Below are 23,871 nucleotides of genomic sequence, written 5' to 3'. Positions count from 1 at the left end.
GGGCGGAGAGGTGAGTGGGCGGGGCGAATGCAAATCTGGATGCGGATCGTGCCAATCAGATCGCGGACAGGAAACAAGGGGCGGGGCGCGCGGGGACGAGGGCCGGCGTGACGAGGGGCGGGGAGAATGCAAATTAGAGGCAGGCATACACCAATCGCGTACCCGAGAGGCCGAAGGGGCCGCTGGGAGGCTCGTCGCGGGGCGTCTCCGGGCGCGGCGAGAGTCGGTGCCCGCGGACCCCGGTGGAACCGTGGGCGAGAGTGAGGGGAGTAGAGCGGGAAAGGCGCTCGGGCGTGGGTGCGGCGCGGCGCGGCGGGAGTGACCGCGAGGTCGGAGGGTCTGGAAGAGGATGGGGCGGTGCGGCGGAGGGGGTGGGGCATCGCTTCTCGGCCTTTTGGCTAAGATCAAGTGTAGTATCTGTTCTTATCAGTTTAATATCTGATACGTCCTCGATGAGAGGACTTTATATTAAACGGATTTTTGGGCCTGGGAGTCGGATCCGGAGCTTGCTCCCTCCGCTCCACGCATCGTCCCGGTATTGCAGTGCCTCCGGGAACGGTGCACCCCACCCCGGTGGGGATCCTTTCGTGGTTGAAGACAGAGCGAAGGGGCGCCGGGTGCGGGGCTCGCGGGCGTTGTGCGTGGAGTGGAGCGTGTGGTGTGTCTGGCGTTCTTTGGCCCGTCGGAGGGGCATTGTCGGGGCTGATCCGGTGCGGGTTTCCTGGCGTAGGCCGGGTCTCCAGAGCGGGTTCTCCGCTGCGGGCTGTCCCGGTGACTCGTCTGCTGTGGGTGGTCCCGGGCGGACCCTCCAGCGCGGATCACCCCCGCCCGCGGCCGCCCGTGCACCTTGTTATTTCCACATCACCCTCGCGTGTCCGTGTCCGTCTCCCGTCCCCCTCTGCGTCTCCTTCCCTCCCCAAGCGGTTTCTCTCCGAATGTGCCCCGCGCGCGTTCTTTCCCCCGTGACACTCCCCCGTCCTTTGCCCTCCGCTCTCGGGTCCTCGCTCCCTCCTCTCTCCCCTCCAGCCCCCATATTCTGCACCGCCCCCCCATAGCCGCTCTGCCTGCGGACCCCTGTGGCGCCGCCTGCACCCCTCAAACCGCCCGTTGTCTCCCCCCGCAATTCTCTGCACCCCAGTCCCGCCGCTGTTGTTCTCATCGGGAATTTGGGCTTTGCAATTGTTTTCATTTCCGTCCCTCCTCGGTGTTTGTTTCTATGTTGTTCCGTTTTCCCTGCTGCCGTTCGGCCAAAGGGCGGAACTGCAGCTCCGGCTCCGCGATGTGCGGTGGGTCCCCGCGCTCCAGGCTGCTGCGGGCGCGGCCGAGCCCCGAGCCGAGCGACCCCTGGGGTGGAGCGGCCTCGGGACAGCGCTGCCCCGGGCGCGGGGGGTTTGGGGCCGAGCCCGTGTCCGGCCGGGGCGAGCAGGGGCGGCCTCGTCCCATCCCCGGCAATGAAGAAGCGCTGCCCCGCCTGTGCTGGTGCTGCCCGCAGGACGGGGCCGGGCGCTCCGCAGCTCCCAGCGCTCCCCAAACTGCGTGTGGGGCCCGGGGGTGCGGGGCTGGGGGCGGGGCTGAGCTCCCCCCAGCCCTCAGCATCGCACGCGGGGGTGCAAGGGGCCAGAAAGCAGCTGCTGGGGGCCAGAAACGGAGACGGAGATTTCTGTTCCTGGGGCTTGCAAACAGTCTTAGGCAGTGGATTTTGGGGCTCAGAAACAGATGGAGTTGTGCGGCCTCAGGCTCAGGAATAGAGGTCAAATCTTGCGTTTTTGGGACTGGAGAACAGGCTCAGCAGCTGGGGTTGGGCTCAGAAATGGGCACTAGGGGAGCTGGTTTGGGCCAAAAGCCAAAGCCGGTTTGGCTGGTTTTGTAGGGGGTGGGAGGGCAGTGGGCGCTGCAGGGGAGAGCAGGGACTGGGCAGGGGCATGGACCTCCCAGAGGTGGGGGTCCGGTGGTGTCCGACGCCAGAGTTCAGGAGGCCGACGTGCTGATACTGAAAAGCTGGCAAAAAGATCCCTTAACACTGCTTTGAAAGTGTTAAGAGGCAGCGCTTTTATTGCAGGGTGCTGGACACTCAGAGGATCGTTCCTCTGATCGAGTGTGCGCATGATTTGCACTTCTTGGCATTTATTACCTATACCTGTTGCGTATTCATCTGTTTATACTAATTAGATAATGCATTAAACATAAATTATTTACATAGACCCGCCCCTTGCCGGAAGTTCATCTTTGGTATTCCAGAGTGTTCATCAGGGGTCTCTAATGTCCCCGTTGTCTTCACAGCCTGGTGCCCCCCCCTCTCGCCCCAGTGTCGGCTTCTTAACCTGATTTCTTGAACAAGCATACTGTCATTTTGTGCTGCTACTCAGTGCGAGTCTTGTAGCTCTTTCTTCATTTAGTGGAATATTCCACTTTCCCAGCTTGCAAGCCAAGGACACCCCGCTTTGCCTCAAGTCCAGTCTCTGCAGAGCTGTTGTTTCTTTGTTAGGTTTCTGTTACATTAGGCCTAGTCTTGCTACGTTAGGCCTAGTCTTGTCACATGATGGCTAGAGGTTCCTAAAAGATTTTTTGTCTTTGTACACAGCTTGGAATAGTTAACTGATCATACAAACTCAGTAGTATTTATACAATGTATAACTATGGTGTTTAATCCTAACACTCGGCTTTTCACAGCAATTGGTTTACAACCTTGTAGGAACTGTAGGAACAGCTGGAGCTTGTCAGGAGAAGGAGCTGAAGGAACTGGAGCTTCAGTCAGCCAGCACTGCAGTGAGCAGGAGCTGGAGTGAGAGGGGCTGTGTGCTGCCTCGAGTGTGCATCGGCCAGAGCAAAATCACCTGCGGCTGCAATGAGCAGGAGCTGCAACGAGCTGGGGTGTCTGTTCGTGGCAGCCCCCGAGGACCGGGCTGTGCTCCCGGCACAGCTGCGGAGCGGCCGGTGCAGGCAGGGCTGTCCCCAGCAGGAGCTCTGGGCAGCACGGAGGTGAGTTCATTCTGCCCGTGGGCAGCCGGCCTCTCGCTCGGGGTTAAATCCACGCCTGCTCTGCTGCGTGCAGCCGTACTCGCGGGGATGCCCGTGGCTCCTCATCAGAACAACAAAGTGTGCGTGGGCATCCCGAGGTTGTGCTCTGGGTCTGAGACCGTGTGTGTTTTTGCTGCTGGAAGATGGAACAAAGCACGTGCCTGTTAAGTGTAAGGAAAGTTGGAAGCTGGGGGGACCCTAAGCAGGCTGGTGGCCGGTTTAGAAGGTCTTGAATCATAGAATCATTTCGGTTGGAAGAGACCCTGAGGATCATCGAGTCCAGCCATAACCTAACGTAACTCTAGCACTAAACCATGTCCCTAAGGAACTTGTCTAAACACCTTTTACGCTCCTCCAGGGACGGTGACTCCAGCACTGCCCTGGGCAGCCTGTTCCAACGCCCGACAGCCCTTTGGGGAAGAAATTGGTCCCCAGATCCAACCTCAACCTCCCCTGGCGCAACTCGAGGCCGTTTCCTCTGCTCCTGGCGCTTGTTCCTGGGGAGCGGAGCCCGACCCCCCCCCCCCCCCCCCCGCCCCGGCTCCAAGCTCCTTTCAGGCAGGTCAGAGATCAGAAGGTCTCCCCTCAGCTCCTGTTCTCCAGCTGAACCCCCAGCTCCCTCAGCCGCTCCCATCGCACTTGTGCTCCAGCCCCTTCCCCAGCTCCGTTCCCTTCTCTCAACTCGCTCCAGCACCTCAAGGCCTTTCTTGGCGTGAGGGGCCCCAAACTGCCCCCAGGATTGGAGGTTTGACCTCCCCAGTGCCCAGCACAGCGGCACAATCACTTCTCTAGTCCTGCTGGCCACACTATTCTTGATACAAGCCAGGATGCTGGTGGCCTCTTGGCCGCCTGGGCACACGCTGGCTCATGTTCAGCCGCTGGCACCAACACCCCCAGGGCCTTTTCTGCGAGGCGCTTTCCAGCCGCTCTTCCCCAGCCTGCAGCGTTCGCGGGGTTGTTGTGGCCCAAGTGCAGGACCCGGCAACTCGGCCTGGTTGAACCTCAGACAATTGGCCTCAAAGCCCCCTGTGTATAGAAAGGATTTAAAAAGTCAATCGCGCTTGATATATTTCTGAAGAAATAAAGATATAAAAGCACTTCCAACAGCTGCCTCTCTCCCGCTTCTCCATTTCCCCCTTTTCCCACCGCAATTTGGGGCCGGCTCCCCTAAGTAGGGAGTTTACCCTGTGGGGCCGCAGGCACGGAGCGGGAGGCGTCGCCACGGCACAAAAACGTCCCGGACACCCTGAATCTGGGTCCGCAACGGCGGGAGGGCGGGAAGGGGTGGGGGAATAAAATTAAAAAGAACAATTTTGGGGAAAACAGGCACCCAAGCATTCCCGCCGGCTGCTCACTGCTGCCGCCTGCTGGCGAAATCGCAGCACTGCGCCAGCAGAGCTGCGCGTGCGCATTGGGCTCCGCGACCGCGCGCCGCGCCGCACTAAGGGCGGGACGTAGAAATCAGGAGAGCAGCGGTCGAACGGGCCGCCGGGAAAGAGAAATAGGAAAGAAAAAGAAAAATACGGAGAAAAATAAAACTAGAGCTAGAAACAGGAGAAATAGCAATAGAAGAGGTTGGGCAGAAATAGAACAGAAGCAAAAGCCGCGCCGAGTACGCAAATCGGCTCGGGGTGTGGGCGGAGAGGTGAGTGGGCGGAGAGGTGAGTGGGCGGGGCGAATGCAAATCTGGATGCGGATCGTGCCAATCAGATCGCGGACAGGAAACAAGGGGCGGGGCGCGCGGGGACGAGGGCCGGCGTGACGAGGGGCGGGGAGAATGCAAATTAGAGGCGGGCATACACCAATCGCGTACCCGAGAGGCCGAAGGGGCCGCTGGGAGGCTCGTCGCGGGGCGTCTCCGGGCGCGGCGAGAGTCGGTGCCCGCGGACCCCGGTGGAACCGTGGGCGAGAGTGAGGGGAGTAGAGCGGGAAAGGCGCTCGGGCGTGGGTGCGGCGCGGCGCGGCGGGAGTGACCGCGAGGTCGGAGGGTCTGGAAGAGGATGGGGCGGTGCGGCGGAGGGGGTGGGGCATCGCTTCTCGGCCTTTTGGCTAAGATCAAGTGTAGTATCTGTTCTTATCAGTTTAATATCTGATACGTCCTCGATGAGAGGACTTTATATTAAACGGATTTTTGGGCCTGGGAGTTGGATCCGGAGCTTGCTCCCTCCGCTCCACGCATCGTCCCGGTATTGCAGTGCCTCCGGGAACGGTGCACCCCACCCCGGTGGGGATCCTTTCGTGGTTGAAGACAGAGCGAAGGGGCGCCGGGTGCGGGGCTCGCGGGCGTTGTGCGTGGAGTGGAGCGTGTGGTGTGTCTGGCGTTCTTTGGCCCGTCGGAGGGGCATTGTCGGGGCTGATCCGGTGCGGGTTTCCTGGCGTAGGCCGGGTCTCCAGAGCGGGTTCTCCGCTGCGGGCTGTCCCGGTGACTCGTCTGCTGTGGGTGGTCCCGGGCGGACCCTCCAGCGCGGATCACCCCCGCCCGCGGCCGCCCGTGCACCTTGTTATTTCCACATCACCCTCGCGTGTCCGTGTCCGTCTCCCGTCCCCCTCTGCGTCTCCTTCCCTCCCCAAGCGGTTTCTCTCCGAATGTGCCCCGCGCGCGTTCTTTCCCCCGTGACACTCCCCCGTCCTTTGCCCTCCGCTCTCGGGTCCTCGCTCCCTCCTCTCTCCCCTCCAGCCCCCATATTCTGCACCGCCCCCCCATAGCCGCTCTGCCTGCGGACCCCTGTGGCGCCGCCTGCACCCCTCAAACCGCCCGTTGTCTCCCCCCGCAATTCTCTGCACCCCAGTCCCGCCGCTGTTGTTCTCATCGGGAATTTGGGCTTTGCAATTGTTTTCATTTCCGTCCCTCCTCGGTGTTTGTTTCTATGTTGTTCCGTTTTCCCTGCTGCCGTTCGGCCAAAGGGCGGAACTGCAGCTCCGGCTCCGCGATGTGCGGTGGGTCCCCGCGCTCCAGGCTGCTGCGGGCGCGGCCGAGCCCCGAGCCGAGCGACCCCTGGGGTGGAGCGGCCTCGGGACAGCGCTGCCCCGGGCGCGGGGGGTTTGGGGCCGAGCCCGTGTCCGGCCGGGGCGAGCAGGGGCGGCCTCGTCCCATCCCCGGCAATGAAGAAGCGCTGCCCCGCCTGTGCTGGTGCTGCCCGCAGGACGGGGCCGGGCGCTCCGCAGCTCCCAGCGCTCCCCAAACTGCGTGTGGGGCCCGGGGGTGCGGGGCTGGGGGCGGGGCTGAGCTCCCCCCAGCCCTCAGCATCGCACGCGGGGGTGCAAGGGGCCAGAAAGCAGCTGCTGGGGGCCAGAAACGGAGACGGAGATTTCTGTTCCTGGGGCTTGCAAACAGTCTTAGGCAGTGGATTTTGGGGCTCAGAAACAGATGGAGTTGTGCGGCCTCAGGCTCAGGAATAGAGGTCAAATCTTGCGTTTTTGGGACTGGAGAACAGGCTCAGCAGCTGGGGTTGGGCTCAGAAATGGGCACTAGGGGAGCTGGTTTGGGCCAAAAGCCAAAGCCGGTTTGGCTGGTTTTGTAGGGGGTGGGAGGGCAGTGGGCGCTGCAGGGGAGAGCAGGGACTGGGCAGGGGCATGGACCTCCCAGAGGTGGGGGTCCGGTGGTGTCCGACGCCAGAGTTCAGGAGGCCGACGTGCTGATACTGAAAAGCTGGCAAAAAGATCCCTTAACACTGCTTTGAAAGTGTTAAGAGGCAGCGCTTTTATTGCAGGGTGCTGGACACTCAGAGGATCGTTCCTCTGATCGAGTGTGCGCATGATTTGCACTTCTTGGCATTTATTACCTATACCTGTTGCGTATTCATCTGTTTATACTAATTAGATAATGCATTAAACATAAATTATTTACATAGACCCGCCCCTTGCCGGAAGTTCATCTTTGGTATTCCAGAGTGTTCATCAGGGGTCTCTAATGTCCCCGTTGTCTTCACAGCCTGGTGCCCCCCCCTCTCGCCCCAGTGTCGGCTTCTTAACCTGATTTCTTGAACAAGCATACTGTCATTTTGTGCTGCTACTCAGTGCGAGTCTTGTAGCTCTTTCTTCATTTAGTGGAATATTCCACTTTCCCAGCTTGCAAGCCAAGGACACCCCGCTTTGCCTCAAGTCCAGTCTCTGCAGAGCTGTTGTTTCTTTGTTAGGTTTCTGTTACATTAGGCCTAGTCTTGCTACGTTAGGCCTAGTCTTGTCACATGATGGCTAGAGGTTCCTAAAAGATTTTTTGTCTTTGTACACAGCTTGGAATAGTTAACTGATCATACAAACTCAGTAGTATTTATACAATGTATAACTATGGTGTTTAATCCTAACACTCGGCTTTTCACAGCAATTGGTTTACAACCTTGTAGGAACTGTAGGAACAGCTGGAGCTTGTCAGGAGAAGGAGCTGAAGGAACTGGAGCTTCAGTCAGCCAGCACTGCAGTGAGCAGGAGCTGGAGTGAGAGGGGCTGTGTGCTGCCTCGAGTGTGCATCGGCCAGAGCAAAATCACCTGCGGCTGCAATGAGCAGGAGCTGCAACGAGCTGGGGTGTCTGTTCGTGGCAGCCCCCGAGGACCGGGCTGTGCTCCCGGCACAGCTGCGGAGCGGCCGGTGCAGGCAGGGCTGTCCCCAGCAGGAGCTCTGGGCAGCACGGAGGTGAGTTCATTCTGCCCGTGGGCAGCCGGCCTCTCGCTCGGGGTTAAATCCACGCCTGCTCTGCTGCGTGCAGCCGTACTCGCGGGGATGCCCGTGGCTCCTCATCAGAACAACAAAGTGTGCGTGGGCATCCCGAGGTTGTGCTCTGGGTCTGAGACCGTGTGTGTTTTTGCTGCTGGAAGATGGAACAAAGCACGTGCCTGTTAAGTGTAAGGAAAGTTGGAAGCTGGGGGGACCCTAAGCAGGCTGGTGGCCGGTTTAGAAGGTCTTGAATCATAGAATCATTTCGGTTGGAAGAGACCCTGAGGATCATCGAGTCCAGCCATAACCTAACGTAACTCTAGCACTAAACCATGTCCCTAAGGAACTTGTCTAAACACCTTTTACGCTCCTCCAGGGACGGTGACTCCAGCACTGCCCTGGGCAGCCTGTTCCAACGCCCGACAGCCCTTTGGGGAAGAAATTGGTCCCCAGATCCAACCTCAACCTCCCCTGGCGCAACTCGAGGCCGTTTCCTCTGCTCCTGGCGCTTGTTCCTGGGGAGCGGAGCCCGACCCCCCCCCCCCCCCCCCCGCCCCGGCTCCAAGCTCCTTTCAGGCAGGTCAGAGATCAGAAGGTCTCCCCTCAGCTCCTGTTCTCCAGCTGAACCCCCAGCTCCCTCAGCCGCTCCCATCGCACTTGTGCTCCAGCCCCTTCCCCAGCTCCGTTCCCTTCTCTCAACTCGCTCCAGCACCTCAAGGCCTTTCTTGGCGTGAGGGGCCCCAAACTGCCCCCAGGATTGGAGGTTTGACCTCCCCAGTGCCCAGCACAGCGGCACAATCACTTCTCTAGTCCTGCTGGCCACACTATTCTTGATACAAGCCAGGATGCTGGTGGCCTCTTGGCCGCCTGGGCACACGCTGGCTCATGTTCAGCCGCTGGCACCAACACCCCCAGGGCCTTTTCTGCGAGGCGCTTTCCAGCCGCTCTTCCCCAGCCTGCAGCGTTCGCGGGGTTGTTGTGGCCCAAGTGCAGGACCCGGCAACTCGGCCTGGTTGAACCTCAGACAATTGGCCTCAAAGCCCCCTGTGTATAGAAAGGATTTAAAAAGTCAATCGCGCTTGATATATTTCTGAAGAAATAAAGATATAAAAGCACTTCCAACAGCTGCCTCTCTCCCGCTTCTCCATTTCCCCCTTTTCCCACCGCAATTTGGGGCCGGCTCCCCTAAGTAGGGAGTTTACCCTGTGGGGCCGCAGGCACGGAGCGGGAGGCGTCGCCACGGCACAAAAACGTCCCGGACACCCTGAATCTGGGTCCGCAACGGCGGGAGGGCGGGAAGGGGTGGGGGAATAAAATTAAAAAGAACAATTTTGGGGAAAACAGGCACCCAAGCATTCCCGCCGGCTGCTCACTGCTGCCGCCTGCTGGCGAAATCGCAGCACTGCGCCAGCAGAGCTGCGCGTGCGCATTGGGCTCCGCGACCGCGCGCCGCGCCGCACTAAGGGCGGGACGTAGAAATCAGGAGAGCAGCGGTCGAACGGGCCGCCGGGAAAGAGAAATAGGAAAGAAAAAGAAAAATACGGAGAAAAATAAAACTAGAGCTAGAAACAGGAGAAATAGCAATAGAAGAGGTTGGGCAGAAATAGAACAGAAGCAAAAGCCGCGCCGAGTACGCAAATCGGCTCGGGGTGTGGGCGGAGAGGTGAGTGGGCGGAGAGGTGAGTGGGCGGGGCGAATGCAAATCTGGATGCGGATCGTGCCAATCAGATCGCGGACAGGAAACAAGGGGCGGGGCGCGCGGGGACGAGGGCCGGCGTGACGAGGGGCGGGGAGAATGCAAATTAGAGGCGGGCATACACCAATCGCGTACCCGAGAGGCCGAAGGGGCCGCTGGGAGGCTCGTCGCGGGGCGTCTCCGGGCGCGGCGAGAGTCGGTGCCCGCGGACCCCGGTGGAACCGTGGGCGAGAGTGAGGGGAGTAGAGCGGGAAAGGCGCTCGGGCGTGGGTGCGGCGCGGCGCGGCGGGAGTGACCGCGAGGTCGGAGGGTCTGGAAGAGGATGGGGCGGTGCGGCGGAGGGGGTGGGGCATCGCTTCTCGGCCTTTTGGCTAAGATCAAGTGTAGTATCTGTTCTTATCAGTTTAATATCTGATACGTCCTCGATGAGAGGACTTTATATTAAACGGATTTTTGGGCCTGGGAGTTGGATCCGGAGCTTGCTCCCTCCGCTCCACGCATCGTCCCGGTATTGCAGTGCCTCCGGGAACGGTGCACCCCACCCCGGTGGGGATCCTTTCGTGGTTGAAGACAGAGCGAAGGGGCGCCGGGTGCGGGGCTCGCGGGCGTTGTGCGTGGAGTGGAGCGTGTGGTGTGTCTGGCGTTCTTTGGCCCGTCGGAGGGGCATTGTCGGGGCTGATCCGGTGCGGGTTTCCTGGCGTAGGCCGGGTCTCCAGAGCGGGTTCTCCGCTGCGGGCTGTCCCGGTGACTCGTCTGCTGTGGGTGGTCTCGGGCGGACCCTCCAGCGCGGATCACCCCCGCCCGCGGCCGCCCGTGCACCTTGTTATTTCCACATCACCCTCGCGTGTCCGTGTCCGTCTCCCGTCCCCCTCTGCGTCTCCTTCCCTCCCCAAGCGGTTTCTCTCCGAATGTGCCCCGCGCGCGTTCTTTCCCCCGTGACACTCCCCCGTCCTTTGCCCTCCGCTCTCGGGTCCTCGCTCCCTCCTCTCTCCCCTCCAGCCCCCATATTCTGCACCGCCCCCCCATAGCCGCTCTGCCTGCGGACCCCTGTGGCGCCGCCTGCACCCCTCAAACCGCCCGTTGTCTCCCCCCGCAATTCTCTGCACCCCAGTCCCGCCGCTGTTGTTCTCATCGGGAATTTGGGCTTTGCAATTGTTTTCATTTCCGTCCCTCCTCGGTGTTTGTTTCTATGTTGTTCCGTTTTCCCTGCTGCCGTTCGGCCAAAGGGCGGAACTGCAGCTCCGGCTCCGCGATGTGCGGTGGGTCCCCGCGCTCCAGGCTGCTGCGGGCGCGGCCGAGCCCCGAGCCGAGCGACCCCTGGGGTGGAGCGGCCTCGGGACAGCGCTGCCCCGGGCGCGGGGGGTTTGGGGCCGAGCCCGTGTCCGGCCGGGGCGAGCAGGGGCGGCCTCGTCCCATCCCCGGCAATGAAGAAGCGCTGCCCCGCCTGTGCTGGTGCTGCCCGCAGGACGGGGCCGGGCGCTCCGCAGCTCCCAGCGCTCCCCAAACTGCGTGTGGGGCCCGGGGGTGCGGGGCTGGGGGCGGGGCTGAGCTCCCCCCAGCCCTCAGCATCGCACGCGGGGGTGCAAGGGGCCAGAAAGCAGCTGCTGGGGGCCAGAAACGGAGACGGAGATTTCTGTTCCTGGGGCTTGCAAACAGTCTTAGGCAGTGGATTTTGGGGCTCAGAAACAGATGGAGTTGTGCGGCCTCAGGCTCAGGAATAGAGGTCAAATCTTGCGTTTTTGGGACTGGAGAACAGGCTCAGCAGCTGGGGTTGGGCTCAGAAATGGGCACTAGGGGAGCTGGTTTGGGCCAAAAGCCAAAGCCGGTTTGGCTGGTTTTGTAGGGGGTGGGAGGGCAGTGGGCGCTGCAGGGGAGAGCAGGGACTGGGCAGGGGCATGGACCTCCCAGAGGTGGGGGTCCGGTGGTGTCCGACGCCAGAGTTCAGGAGGCCGACGTGCTGATACTGAAAAGCTGGCAAAAAGATCCCTTAACACTGCTTTGAAAGTGTTAAGAGGCAGCGCTTTTATTGCAGGGTGCTGGACACTCAGAGGATCGTTCCTCTGATCGAGTGTGCGCATGATTTGCACTTCTTGGCATTTATTACCTATACCTGTTGCGTATTCATCTGTTTATACTAATTAGATAATGCATTAAACATAAATTATTTACATAGACCCGCCCCTTGCCGGAAGTTCATCTTTGGTATTCCAGAGTGTTCATCAGGGGTCTCTAATGTCCCCGTTGTCTTCACAGCCTGGTGCCCCCCCCTCTCGCCCCAGTGTCGGCTTCTTAACCTGATTTCTTGAACAAGCATACTGTCATTTTGTGCTGCTACTCAGTGCGAGTCTTGTAGCTCTTTCTTCATTTAGTGGAATATTCCACTTTCCCAGCTTGCAAGCCAAGGACACCCCGCTTTGCCTCAAGTCCAGTCTCTGCAGAGCTGTTGTTTCTTTGTTAGGTTTCTGTTACATTAGGCCTAGTCTTGCTACGTTAGGCCTAGTCTTGTCACATGATGGCTAGAGGTTCCTAAAAGATTTTTTGTCTTTGTACACAGCTTGGAATAGTTAACTGATCATACAAACTCAGTAGTATTTATACAATGTATAACTATGGTGTTTAATCCTAACACTCGGCTTTTCACAGCAATTGGTTTACAACCTTGTAGGAACTGTAGGAACAGCTGGAGCTTGTCAGGAGAAGGAGCTGAAGGAACTGGAGCTTCAGTCAGCCAGCACTGCAGTGAGCAGGAGCTGGAGTGAGAGGGGCTGTGTGCTGCCTCGAGTGTGCATCGGCCAGAGCAAAATCACCTGCGGCTGCAATGAGCAGGAGCTGCAACGAGCTGGGGTGTCTGTTCGTGGCAGCCCCCGAGGACCGGGCTGTGCTCCCGGCACAGCTGCGGAGCGGCCGGTGCAGGCAGGGCTGTCCCCAGCAGGAGCTCTGGGCAGCACGGAGGTGAGTTCATTCTGCCCGTGGGCAGCCGGCCTCTCGCTCGGGGTTAAATCCACGCCTGCTCTGCTGCGTGCAGCCGTACTCGCGGGGATGCCCGTGGCTCCTCATCAGAACAACAAAGTGTGCGTGGGCATCCCGAGGTTGTGCTCTGGGTCTGAGACCGTGTGTGTTTTTGCTGCTGGAAGATGGAACAAAGCACGTGCCTGTTAAGTGTAAGGAAAGTTGGAAGCTGGGGGGACCCTAAGCAGGCTGGTGGCCGGTTTAGAAGATCTTGAATCATAGAATCATTTCGGTTGGAAGAGACCCTGAGGATCATCGAGTCCAGCCATAACCTAACGTAACTCTAGCACTAAACCATGTCCCTAAGGAACTTGTCTAAACACCTTTTACGCTCCTCCAGGGACGGTGACTCCAGCACTGCCCTGGGCAGCCTGTTCCAACGCCCGACAGCCCTTTGGGGAAGAAATTGGTCCCCAGATCCAACCTCAACCTCCCCTGGCGCAACTCGAGGCCGTTTCCTCTGCTCCTGGCGCTTGTTCCTGGGGAGCGGAGCCCGACCCCCCCCCCCCCCCCCCCGCCCCGGCTCCAAGCTCCTTTCAGGCAGGTCAGAGATCAGAAGGTCTCCCCTCAGCTCCTGTTCTCCAGCTGAACCCCCAGCTCCCTCAGCCGCTCCCATCGCACTTGTGCTCCAGCCCCTTCCCCAGCTCCGTTCCCTTCTCTCAACTCGCTCCAGCACCTCAAGGCCTTTCTTGGCGTGAGGGGCCCCAAACTGCCCCCAGGATTGGAGGTTTGACCTCCCCAGGGTCCCTGGCACCCCCTCCCCATCACTCCAGGGTCTCTAGTTTCCCACATCACCCCAGGGGTTCCTGTTACCCCCAGACCCCCCAGCTCTGCCCCCACCGTCACTCACTGGGGCAGGGGAGAGGCCAGCAGGGCAATGGGCTGCAGGGGCTCGGCTCCTGGGTGGGGAGGGCTCAGCTGCGGGAACCCCCCCCACACACCCTGGGGGCCCCCGAGGACCTTTCCGGGGGACACAGGCATCCAGGGACCCCCAAGTAACATCCGCGCCCCCACGAAGGGACCCAGGCGTCCGGGGCGCCCCAACTCCTCCCCATGGGGCTGTGCCCCCCGGGACCCTCCCTCCCCGTACCCGGCCGGTGCTCCGGGGTGGGCGGCTCCTCGCGGCGAACCTGCGGCCCGGCCAGGGAGGCGGGGTCACCCCAAGACACGCCTGCGGGGGTGGGGGACCCCAGCAGCCTCCCCAGGGACAGGACACCCCCCAAAAGGGGCCCGGGGGTGCCTGAGCGCACTCTCCTGGGACGACGCCACCCCCAGGGGTCAGCGCGGCCCCAGAGCGGACGGGACCTGCCCCGAGGGTGCCCCAGGGATGGGGCCCAGGGGACACCCCGAGACCCCCTCCCAAGGACGGCCCCCCCGGAGGGGTTTGGGGCACTCCGAGACCCCCCATCCCGGGGACGGGGACACTCCAGAAAGGGCAGCGTCACCCCGAGTGCCCCCGGGGGGGACACCCTGGCAAGGGAACGTCGCGGGGCAGGGGGTGTCACCTCGGGCAGGCTGGACATGCCGGGGTCCGCGTTCTCCTTCTGCGCCATCCTGGGGGCGGGGAGGGGACACAGCGTCACCACGGGACCCCAACCCCCCGGGACCCCCAGCCCCTACAGACACGGCGCGTCACCACGGGACACCGCAGCGCCCGGTCCCCGCCCGCCGCGCCCTGCGCCCCGCGCCCCCTCCCGCCGCCTCCAAACCCGCCCCTCGGCTGGCGCCCGCCGCGCGCCGCCCGCCCATTGGTCCCCGCCGCGGACGGCCCCGCCCCCGCCGCGCTTACGCCGTTTGTCATTGGCCGGCTACGCCGCCCGCCGGGCGGGACGGGCGGGAGCTCAGCGCTGATTGGCTGCCGGGCGCAGTCAGCGGTTCGAGCGCGTGCGGGGAGCAGGCGGTCGGCAGCGGAAGCTCGTGGCCCCGGGCGCGTTTGCGGGAGACACCGTGGCTTCCGGGGGTGCAGACGGGCCGCAGCGAGGGTGAGGCTGCTGAGCAAAGAGCAGCTGTGCGGTTAGAGAGTGTTTAAAGGGGAACAGCGGGGCTGGCAGCTCGGGTTGGGCAGAGGGAAACTGGGGCAGCGCAGGGAATGGCGTGAATTGAGACAGGCTGCAGAGGTTAAATAAACCGCAGCTTCGGGGGAAGTGATGAGTCTCTCGCACAGCTCACAGATGCACCTGGCATTAAGTAAAAATTCCCTTCAAGCATTTAATTTTTTTTTTTTTTGGTCATTACTACTTTAAGCGAAGCACCTGATTTCATTTTAATCCCTGTCTGGGTAGGGACACTTTCTGCAGGAGCGTTGGTGTGAGTGTACCAGAGGCCTGGGTTCCTCCCTGCCCGAAGACTCGGGCTTGTCAGCGCCCCAGCGCTGGGCAGGACACGGTGCAGTACAGATGTTGAAGAACAATAGCATCGAGTGTGTACTTTTTTTAAAAAAATCTTGCCATTTAATGATGAATCCTATTCTAGTTGTTGCCTTGTCATGATTTCTAGAGACTCTGGCTGTTTTTCTCTTCCCCCTTTACTGGTAAAGTTGTGCTTTGGTTACTAATAGGTTACAATTAGGTGTTGATTCTGGAGACTGTTGAACATGCCTGAGGAAAGCTGTAAATAAAGTGAAATTGGTGATTTATAGAGTACAGTGATATTGACTGCATCTCTAGTTTTCAGTATTTTGTTCTGAGTGGCATTTGGGGAACGTATAACAGGAAAGCCCAATTGCAAGAATTTAAAACTGACTACAGGGTTGTGAGGTTTTTTTAACAAATTTAATTGGACTGTGGAAATAATTGTATAGATGCTACAAAGGTAAAAAATATAACAAGATTTGCAGAAACTGTTGTCAGCCATAATAGGAAAAAATGCGGAAGTAGCTTTTACTTTGGTTTAAAGGAGGTATTCCAGAGCTAGAAATGGAGATGAAGCTTTGTGTGGGAGGGAGATCAGCTCGGCATTAGGGAAGCTCCTTTTCCCTGGGTTTCCTGCAGCAGAGACTCAGGCATGGCTTCCAGAAATTCTTCTAAAATAAACAATTTATTTGCAAGGCACAGTGTAGAGCAGCTCAAGCTGCTGCCTCCCGAAGAGGGAACCCCAGCAGAAACAGTCTTGGACAGTTCTGCCCCCACAGTCCCGTCAGTCCAAGTTCTGATCTTCGGTTGGTGTTTTGCACCTGCAGCTCTCGGTGAGCCCCGGTCAGACGCGGTTCTGTGCCCTCGCGCGTGTGACGGACGCGGCTCCGCTCCCGGGGACGTGCTGGTCCCCGCGGCGCAGAGCCGGGCACCGCTCTGCGCTGTGGCATCCGCGCTGGGGATCAGCAGCGCCTCAGACTCTTACCAAAGAGACTCCTTTTCCCACTGTAATCTCATGGGGGGATAAGGGGGAAAGATGATAAAAATGTCAAAAGTAGCTAGATAGTTCAACATGTTTCAAAAAAACCCGAACATACTAAAGCCAACTGCCAAGCCAAACGTATTCCTTTACATGTGAGTTTTTCAGGCAGTTCCAGTAAACTAGAGAGTCTTTTAAAAAAATATAATAAAGGCAGCAAGCATGGGGACCACCAGCCAGTAACAGGAATGAGGCAAATATTTATTAGTTAAATCATCTAATCTCAAATTCTGATAATGTTCCCCTAACTTTCCAACACGAGTGGAGTACGACCCTCCCACATCCCGTCCATCAGCTGCAGCACGCTCGGCCAGGTGTGCTTGTTTGTTTGGCTGGTTTCTTGTTTTATTTATTTTCTTTTATATATACTTGTTTTAAACAGGACTCAAAATGAATGGGGCAAAAGAGAAGAAGGGAAAACTGGAAAAAGTAGGCCAGGCCTGATAGAGACACTTAGAAAATAAATATTTAGGAATGGCAATGGCACTTGCCACAATAATTATCCACATTTCTTACAGGTCTATTCTAATTATATACTAATAATTTATCTGTTTCCTTCAATAGTTTCATGAAGGAATATGTTTGGAAAATATTTTATTCTGAAAAAAAAATTATATATTTCAGTAGTATTTTCCTGCCCGCAAAGAAAAGCTACTCTTACAGTTCATCTTACGATTGTCTGGCTGAAAGACACGATTTAAATACAAGTTTCCAACAAAGCTGCAACAAGCCAGAATAAGTAACGGAGTGTTAGGGAATAGGCTGCCTTAGCTTATCAAGTTACTGAGTATACGGCTTCATACAGAACCTGGTTAGAAGCTGCTTATCTAGCATTCGCTCAGCATGAGTGAGTTTGCCTAACACAGCTGTGAGCTGTGAATCCTGGAACTTTCTGCTTTGTTAAGGAAAAAAGGCCTCAGAGTCTTCAGATGAGGGGAGCTGCTGAGAGAAGGAACAGAACAGGTCTGACGGGACGAGACACAGAGGGATGTTTTGGCTATTGCAAATAACTTTTTTTTCTCCAGGTGCAGGTGCAAAATAGGAACTTGCAGGTCAGGACTGACTGATGGCCCTGTCTGACGAAAATGAGGAGATTCACCTGAGAACAGGGAGAGCCCGGATTCTAATTGTGCAGTTGGCCGCGAGGGACGCGCAGGGGCTGGGGCTGTGGGGTAGACCTGTCCAAGATGTTTCTGCAGAGGGTCCCTCTGCAGGAGACACCCAGCTCAAGGTGCTCTACGCAGTGCCTTGCAAATCTATTATTTAAGAATAATTTCTGGAATTTATGCCTGAGTGTCTGCAATGCAAAGCCCTAACTTGTGTGCTTTGTCTCCATCCCCAGACTCATTGAATTCAAGTCTAATTAAAACAAAACCAACAACAAACCAAACAGATATACAAAAAAAATCCACCATAAGACTCAGAGGTGCTCCAGCTGCTGTGATTTACCTCTTTATCAGGTCTGTATGTTGTGTTTGGTAAATTCTTGCCTGCTTCCTGAGATGGCATTTAGGCTTGCAGGTCTCTCTGTGAGCCTGTTTAACCAGAAGGCCCGAAGTAAAAGTTGTGAAAGAAAACTAACAGCTAATATAGATAAATGTCTGGTGTGAATTGTTCTACTTCTCCTTCAGCCGCTTTTCTCCTCTGGGTCTCAGCTAAGACCAGCTGATTCACTGGGTAATGTAAATTGCACTAATTAAAGAAAGAGCCAGTTGACGAAGCTCTGATTTTAGTTATCTGCTGAGCACTTAAAGATGTTAAATGCAGTGGAGTTACAGCCCCTAGAATTGCTCATAGTGTTCTTGCTGTTAGGAATGCTGTAGTTGAACTTGTCTGTGCTCAAGCCAAGGGTGATGTGTTCGGTGGGTAAGGTTAAAGCGGGCGCTTCGTGGAGGCGTTAACACCCTGAGAGATGCTGCTGAGAAACCCGTAATCACAGCTTGTCCGGGCAGGTAAGGAGCAGCAACAACACGGTGTGTCAAAATCCGCGTGCTCCGCGGGGTCCATCAGTTCGGGGTCTGCGGGCAGCGCTGTCCGAAATGGGAATTTTGGAAAGCTCTGCTGTTGATTTGTGGAGAGTCAAGCCTTACGAAAGCACGAGAAGTTCCTTGAAGCATCCGCATGTCTGTGACTGTCACGTTTCTTGTTAGGATGGGCTTTCTCCTGAATTGGGAAATGGTGGGTTGAGTTCTATCATTTTTTGTTTAGTCTCTACAGAACAAGTGACTTGGTAATGGAATTGGTAAATAAACCCATGAAGAGACTGGGAAGGAAAGGTCGAACAGCATTTTTTTCCTCATGTTGACTTTTGACTTGTATACAAAATGAAGACAGTTACTTCACACTGTATTTTGGTTCACGTTATGTGATCATGCAGTTGAGGAGGAGAAATCAGTGAAACAGGAGTGAGTGTGCTTGTAGAGGTAACCTCAAAAAAGTGTCACCTGCCAAAAAACCCACAAACCTTTTTTTATTATGAGGCAAAAAGTGGCAATAAAACAGTTTTCTGGAATATGAATTTCAAAGAAAAGTGGTCTGTAGAAGTGAGCTAGGAACAGTGGGAAATGCTGCACGCCTGGACCGTGTCAGAAGGATTTTAAATGTCAGTCTGTCCTTTCTCTGTCTCCCTTTACAGTAAAACTTGTTATTCCTTAAATAAAGGATTTTCTCTTATTCCTCAGGATGTGCTATTGAATGATGTTAAGGTGGGAGAAAATCTGTCATGTAGTCCATGCTGTTTTCCGATATTAAAAGCGATACTTCAGGGCAGACTAAAAACAACATCTACTTATTTAGCAAAGGCAACTTCGCCCCCTTTTAATCTTCATAGTGTACAGGAGTGCACAATGAATACTTGAAATCCAAACATTTTCTGTGGTTTTTTTATGTTCATGGCCTGTATGTGTCAATTTTTAAATGTTCCATTTCTGTAAGTTCATTCCCTTGGCAGAAAATCTGGTAAGTAATGGATGGGAATGCACTGTACTCTTTTGCCTTCTTTAACGGTGGCATTAGGGTGTTTATGTAACTGACAAGACTTGTATAAACACTTAATTGCAGGGAGTTTTTTGCCTCTAGTGTCACAGGGTCACTGTAGTCTTAATATTTTATCAGCTTGCAAATAAACATGTAGTGTGACCTTCACAGGGGTTTACTGTGTTGTGGCTAACACGGATCAGCTTTGACCAAACCAATTTTGATAAGAAGAGAAACCTTTTATGACTGTTTATGTAATTGTAAATATTTTAAAAAAATAAGTTGTTTGGCAATACAAAAACTATGTTTTAACCTTAAAAAATAGGTTTTCTGGTAACCTTTTGGCTACTTAATATTTCCATTTGTTTCATGGATGAGAATGTAAGAAAGATCTGCTGACCAGGACAAAAAGAAAAAAAAAAGGTTTTTGACTTCCCGCTGTCCAACTTCATGCTCTGGTTGTGCAGAATCTCTTCTGAGCTCCCCCAGCCCTCAGCATCGCACATGGGGATGCAAAGGGGCCAGAAAAGGAGATGAAGTTTCTGTTCCTGGGCTTGAAAATAGACTCATGCAGCTGGCTTTGGGGCTCAGAAACAGTTTGTGTGGCTTCAGGCTCAGAAATAAAGGTCAAATCCTGCATTTTTGGGACTGGAGAACAGGCTCAGCAGCTGAGTTTGGGCTCAGAAATGGACACTAAGTGAGCTGGTTCAGGGCCAAAAGCAGAAGCTTACACTCCTTAGAATAGTTGTTAACTGATTAATCATACAAACTCAGTAATATTTATACAATGTACAACTATGATGTTTAATCCCAATACTCAGTTTTTTGCAGCAATTGGTTTAGAACTTTGTCAAAAGCCCAGACTGTTGGAAGCAGCTGGAGCTTGTCAGGAGAATTATAGAATCATTTTGTTTGGAAGAGACCCTCGGGATCATGAAGTCCAACCGTTAACCCACCCCTGGCACTATCCATGTCCCTGAGAACCTCATGTCCGTCTGTCCAACCCCTCCAGGGACGGTGACTCCACCACTGCCCTGGGCAGCCTGTTCCAATGCCCCACAGCCCTTTGGGGAAGAAATTCTTCCCCAGATCCAACCTCAACCTCCTTCTCCAGCCCCTCACCAGCTCCGTTCCCTTCTCTCAACTCGCTCCAGCACCTCAAGGCCTTTCTTGGCATGAGGGGCCCAGATCTGCCCCCAGGATTCGGGTTTGGCTGCCCCGTTCCCAGCACAGGCCGGTCACGGCCCTGGTCCCGCTGGCCACACCAGCGCTGGTACCGGCCAGGATCCTGTGGCCTCTTGGCCGCCTGGGCACACGCTGGCTCATGTTCAGCCGCTGGCACCAACACCCCCAGGGCCTTTTCTGCGAGGCGCTTTCCAGCCGCTCTTCCCCAGCCTGCAGCGTTCGCGGGGTTGTTGTGGCCCAAGTGCAGGACCCGGCACTCGGCCTGGTTGAACCCCCGACACCCATCCAGGCCATGAGCTGCAGCTGCTCCAGGAAAATGCCGGGGCATACAGTGTCAAAGGCTTTGCTGAAGTCTAAGTAATTCTTTAATAAAGGTAGTTGAAATGTCCCTTGGAAAGCAAAATGCAGGAAAGAGGTAAAGCTTGAATCTGAACCTTTTCCTCTGTGATTACTGTGATGTATTTTATCTTCTGATAAAATACGAAATCTCAGTAAAACAGGGGAAAAGACAACAGGTCCGTTTTGAGACTTTTTGTAGGAACTTTTTCTTCCCTTTGCCCATGCTGAACTGCCCCATCCCAGCTGAAGCACAATTTGCCAATTTTTAACTGTAATTTTATTGTTAGGTATTTTTAGAGGTAAATTTAGTAATGAAGTATCAGAAATATAGGCCACAAAGATGATTAAGGGCCTGGAACACCTTTCATATGAAGAGAAGCTGAGGGAGCTGGGACTGTTCAGCCTGGAGAAGAGAAGGCTCAGGGGGATCTTATCGGTGCGTGTAAATATCTGACGTGCAGAGTGAGCAGGAGGGAGCTGGACTCTTGGTGCCCCATGACAGGGCAAGAACAAATGGGCATAAATTTAAAAATAATCCAAACACAAGAAAAAAACTTTTTTAATCTGTTTTTTTTTAGTTATGTGAGGCTGCTCAAAGCTGGAGCAAGTTGCCCAGAGAGGCTGTGGAATCGCTGTCTGTGGAGATGTTGAAAACCTGACACAGCCCTGGACAGGCTGCGGCGGTGACTCTGCCTGCACCCGGGGCTTGGACCAGCCGAGCTCAGGAGGGTCCTTTCCAACCCGAGCAATACTGTGATTCTGTGAAATCCTGAAAACTGTTGTCCTTAGTTTCCAAACCTGACTTATTTTTTTATTTTATGTTGGAATCTTGTGTAATGGATAAAAATTTCCACTTCAACCAGCTTTGTGAAACCCCAAAAACCCCTCAGCATTACTGGATTTAAAGAAATTGCTAACAAGACAAGAGCAGCCATCTGATCCCTTTTATTTTTAACAGCCTCAAGATATTCCAGCTGGGCACCGAGCACCTCCACTGGCTCAGCGTAGCAGCGGTACCCGCGGCGTTGGTACCCGAGCGCCTGGCGGAGCAAACAGGAGCAGTAACAACAGCAGCTGCTCCCAGCCAGGATCTCCAGCCTCATTTCTTACCATCTCGAACAAAGGCAGTGAAGAAAGTCCATGTTCTACAGATGATCTTCTTGCTGATTCCAGAGATAAAGGTACTGTGTAACTCTAAAAGTTTAACAGTGCTTAACTTTAACCCGTTGCTATGTGAATGACCATGTAGGGACTTTGTTTCCCACATCCATGGAGAAATGGTAGAATGTTTTTTACTTTGTAAGTGATCTTTTTTTTCTGAATTGTTCCAAATACTATGTGTGCACACATATGTAGTGCTCTGTAATTGGAGCTGGATATGACTGAGCAATATGCTTCCCAGACAAGTTTTTAGTTTTAAATAATAGATTCTTCAAGTACTCTGAACAAGGTGAAGAATCAAGAGTGTACAGCAACAGGTGGAACAGCAAAAATAGGTTAGTCCTGTTGCTTGTGTCAGGTATTTTTTTGATTTCAGACAAAATGGGCAACCTTCCAGCATTTCATGCGTGCACCCATAAAAGTTTAACTGTCTTTTTCTAATTTTTCTTTTTAACTAGAAATCTTCTGAGATACACTGGGAGAATTTCATAATTCCACATAAGCTTGTTCTGGTTTTTAAGGAATATGATTTCTATCTGTTTCTTTTGGCTAGGTGGTGATGGCACAGACCATAGATTCAGGTTTGCAATTACAAACAGAAAGCGGCCAGGAATTAACAGAGATTGCAGAGAAGCGTGAAAAATGATATGAGGAGAAATGGAAAGGAGGAAAGTGATTGAGATAAGAAAGCCTATTTGCAAATGAAAACTTCAAGGTGACTGAAAACGTTCCTTAATTTTATAACATTGGTAACGATGTGTGTTTCAATTTGGGGGACATACAAAGATAGCTATTGTTTTTTTTTAATAGTGTGACACACTGAAGTAATGAGGTGCTCTCTTCTTGCAGAGAATGGGAATAATTCTCCCTTGCCAAAATATGCTAGCTCACCGAAACCCAATGACAGCTACAAGTTCAAGCATGAACCACCAGAGGGCTGTGAAAAGGCGAAAGTCTTTGAGGAAAGCTTGTAAGGTGATCTTTACTACAGAATAAGTAACATTCGACATTCAGAGTTACTTATTGGTTTATTGATTTTTGTCTCAGATCAGAATTATTGGTCCAGTTGCTAAAATCGTGCTAACACCTTGATCTCTGTTGTCTTGTGTGACTATATGCTGGTATATGCGTATGTATTTTATAGCTGGAATTTCGTGTTAAAATAAAAATCTTGGGAGACGTGGGGTTTTTTGTTTTTAAAAGCAGCATAACTTTAGAGGACTGTCTGTTACCTGACAGATAGTTGGGGAGGAACTCAAATATAATCAGATGCAGAGAGAGGTCATGGGAAGCTGTAATGCAGGTGTATCAGCTCATCTACGTCACAGCTTTACAAGGACAGCAGTAACTATACTCTGAAGACCGTGCTCTCTTCAGATGCATCCATGAAATTTTGAAACTTTTAGTGACAGAGTAGTGAGTTTGACCTTGACTATGTGATGCTTTGGTTATTCTGAAAAAGACAGCTTTTGCCATTTGGGAATATTCTGGGAGTTTTATGTTTTATTATTTTTTTCAGTGGAGTTTTTCTACCCTTATGTCACCTGGATGCAAGAATCTTAATCTATAGAAAAAATTTGATTTCACCACACAAGGAGTGTAATTTGGTTGTAATTCTTTTATGCCTGTATTATCTCAACAATGCCATCTAGTATAAGTAGTAACTAAAAAAAATACAGCTGCCTTTTGTATTTCCTGTCTCTGATCTCTGCAGGTGGATTTTGAGAGGCCTCTGTGGCCTCTCCATAGCGATGTGTGAAGGGTGACAGTAACTTACGTTACCTGTCTCTGGTTTAGTGTGTGTAAATTATGTTGCCAACAGATTAGAGAATCTTCACTTGCTCCAAGAACATACTCTATTGTAATTTTACTTGCATTTGTATTTATTTTTGGATGTCCTTGCTGCATAGCTATAGGATTGTTCTGCCATAGGGTGAAACAGGCTTCTACAGAAGTTTTTACCTAACTGTGGTGGTTCTTAGACCCTGCAGTCTCATGCAAAAATCTTTCTCACATCTGGTACTTGCGTTCCACATGCACATGGAATACACAAGTGTAACTACATAAAGCTCAAGTTTTGTTTGACATGATTTCTATTTGAAGTTTAGAATCATAGAATAGCGGGTTGGAAGGGAGCACAAGGATCATCTAGTCCAGCCTTTCTTGGCAAAGCCCGGTCTAGACAAGCTGGCCCAGCACCCTGTCCAGCTGAATCTTAGAAGTGTCCGATATTGGGGAACCCACCACTGCCTTGGGGAGATTATTCCAAGGACTGATCCTTCTCATAGTGAAAAACTTCCTTCTTCTATCCAGTGAGTATCTCCCCAGGAGTAACTTGTTACAGTATTTTAATTTGTTAAAAAAAAAATTATAACTGTGGATGAATTTTCTGGACACTTGGAGAATCAGCTAATATGGAAATGTATCCTATTTCTTGAACAGAATT

General features: G+C 54.1%; 1 long non-coding RNA gene and 3 other non-coding genes across 4 annotated transcripts; all 4 read left to right on the top strand.

Annotated features, from left to right (window-relative positions):
* The first annotated feature begins 378 nt into the window (after nt 1-378).
* Nucleotides 379-569, top strand: LOC136002903 (U2 spliceosomal RNA). Its single transcript, XR_010608012.1, has one exon. It is a non-coding gene; the product is annotated as a U2 spliceosomal RNA (small nuclear RNA).
* Nucleotides 570-5,047: 4,478 nt separating this feature from the next.
* Nucleotides 5,048-5,238, top strand: LOC136002902 (U2 spliceosomal RNA). The gene has a single exon (XR_010608011.1). It is a non-coding gene; the product is annotated as a U2 spliceosomal RNA (small nuclear RNA).
* Nucleotides 5,239-9,013: 3,775 nt separating this feature from the next.
* LOC136002900 (uncharacterized) lies at nt 9,014-23,441 on the top strand. The gene is made up of 4 exons (XR_010608009.1): nt 9,014-9,332; nt 21,223-21,445; nt 21,979-22,140; nt 22,275-23,441. It is a non-coding gene; the product is annotated as an uncharacterized LOC136002900 (long non-coding RNA).
* Nucleotides 9,717-9,907, top strand: LOC136002901 (U2 spliceosomal RNA). Its single transcript, XR_010608010.1, has one exon. It is a non-coding gene; the product is annotated as a U2 spliceosomal RNA (small nuclear RNA).
* Nucleotides 23,442-23,871: the final 430 nt, after the last annotated feature.

This window comes from Caloenas nicobarica, unplaced genomic scaffold, assembly GCF_036013445.1.
Source record: "Caloenas nicobarica isolate bCalNic1 unplaced genomic scaffold, bCalNic1.hap1 Scaffold_719, whole genome shotgun sequence".
NCBI lineage: Eukaryota > Metazoa > Chordata > Aves > Columbiformes > Columbidae > Caloenas > Caloenas nicobarica.
This window is presented reverse-complemented; position numbering and strand designations above follow the sequence as displayed.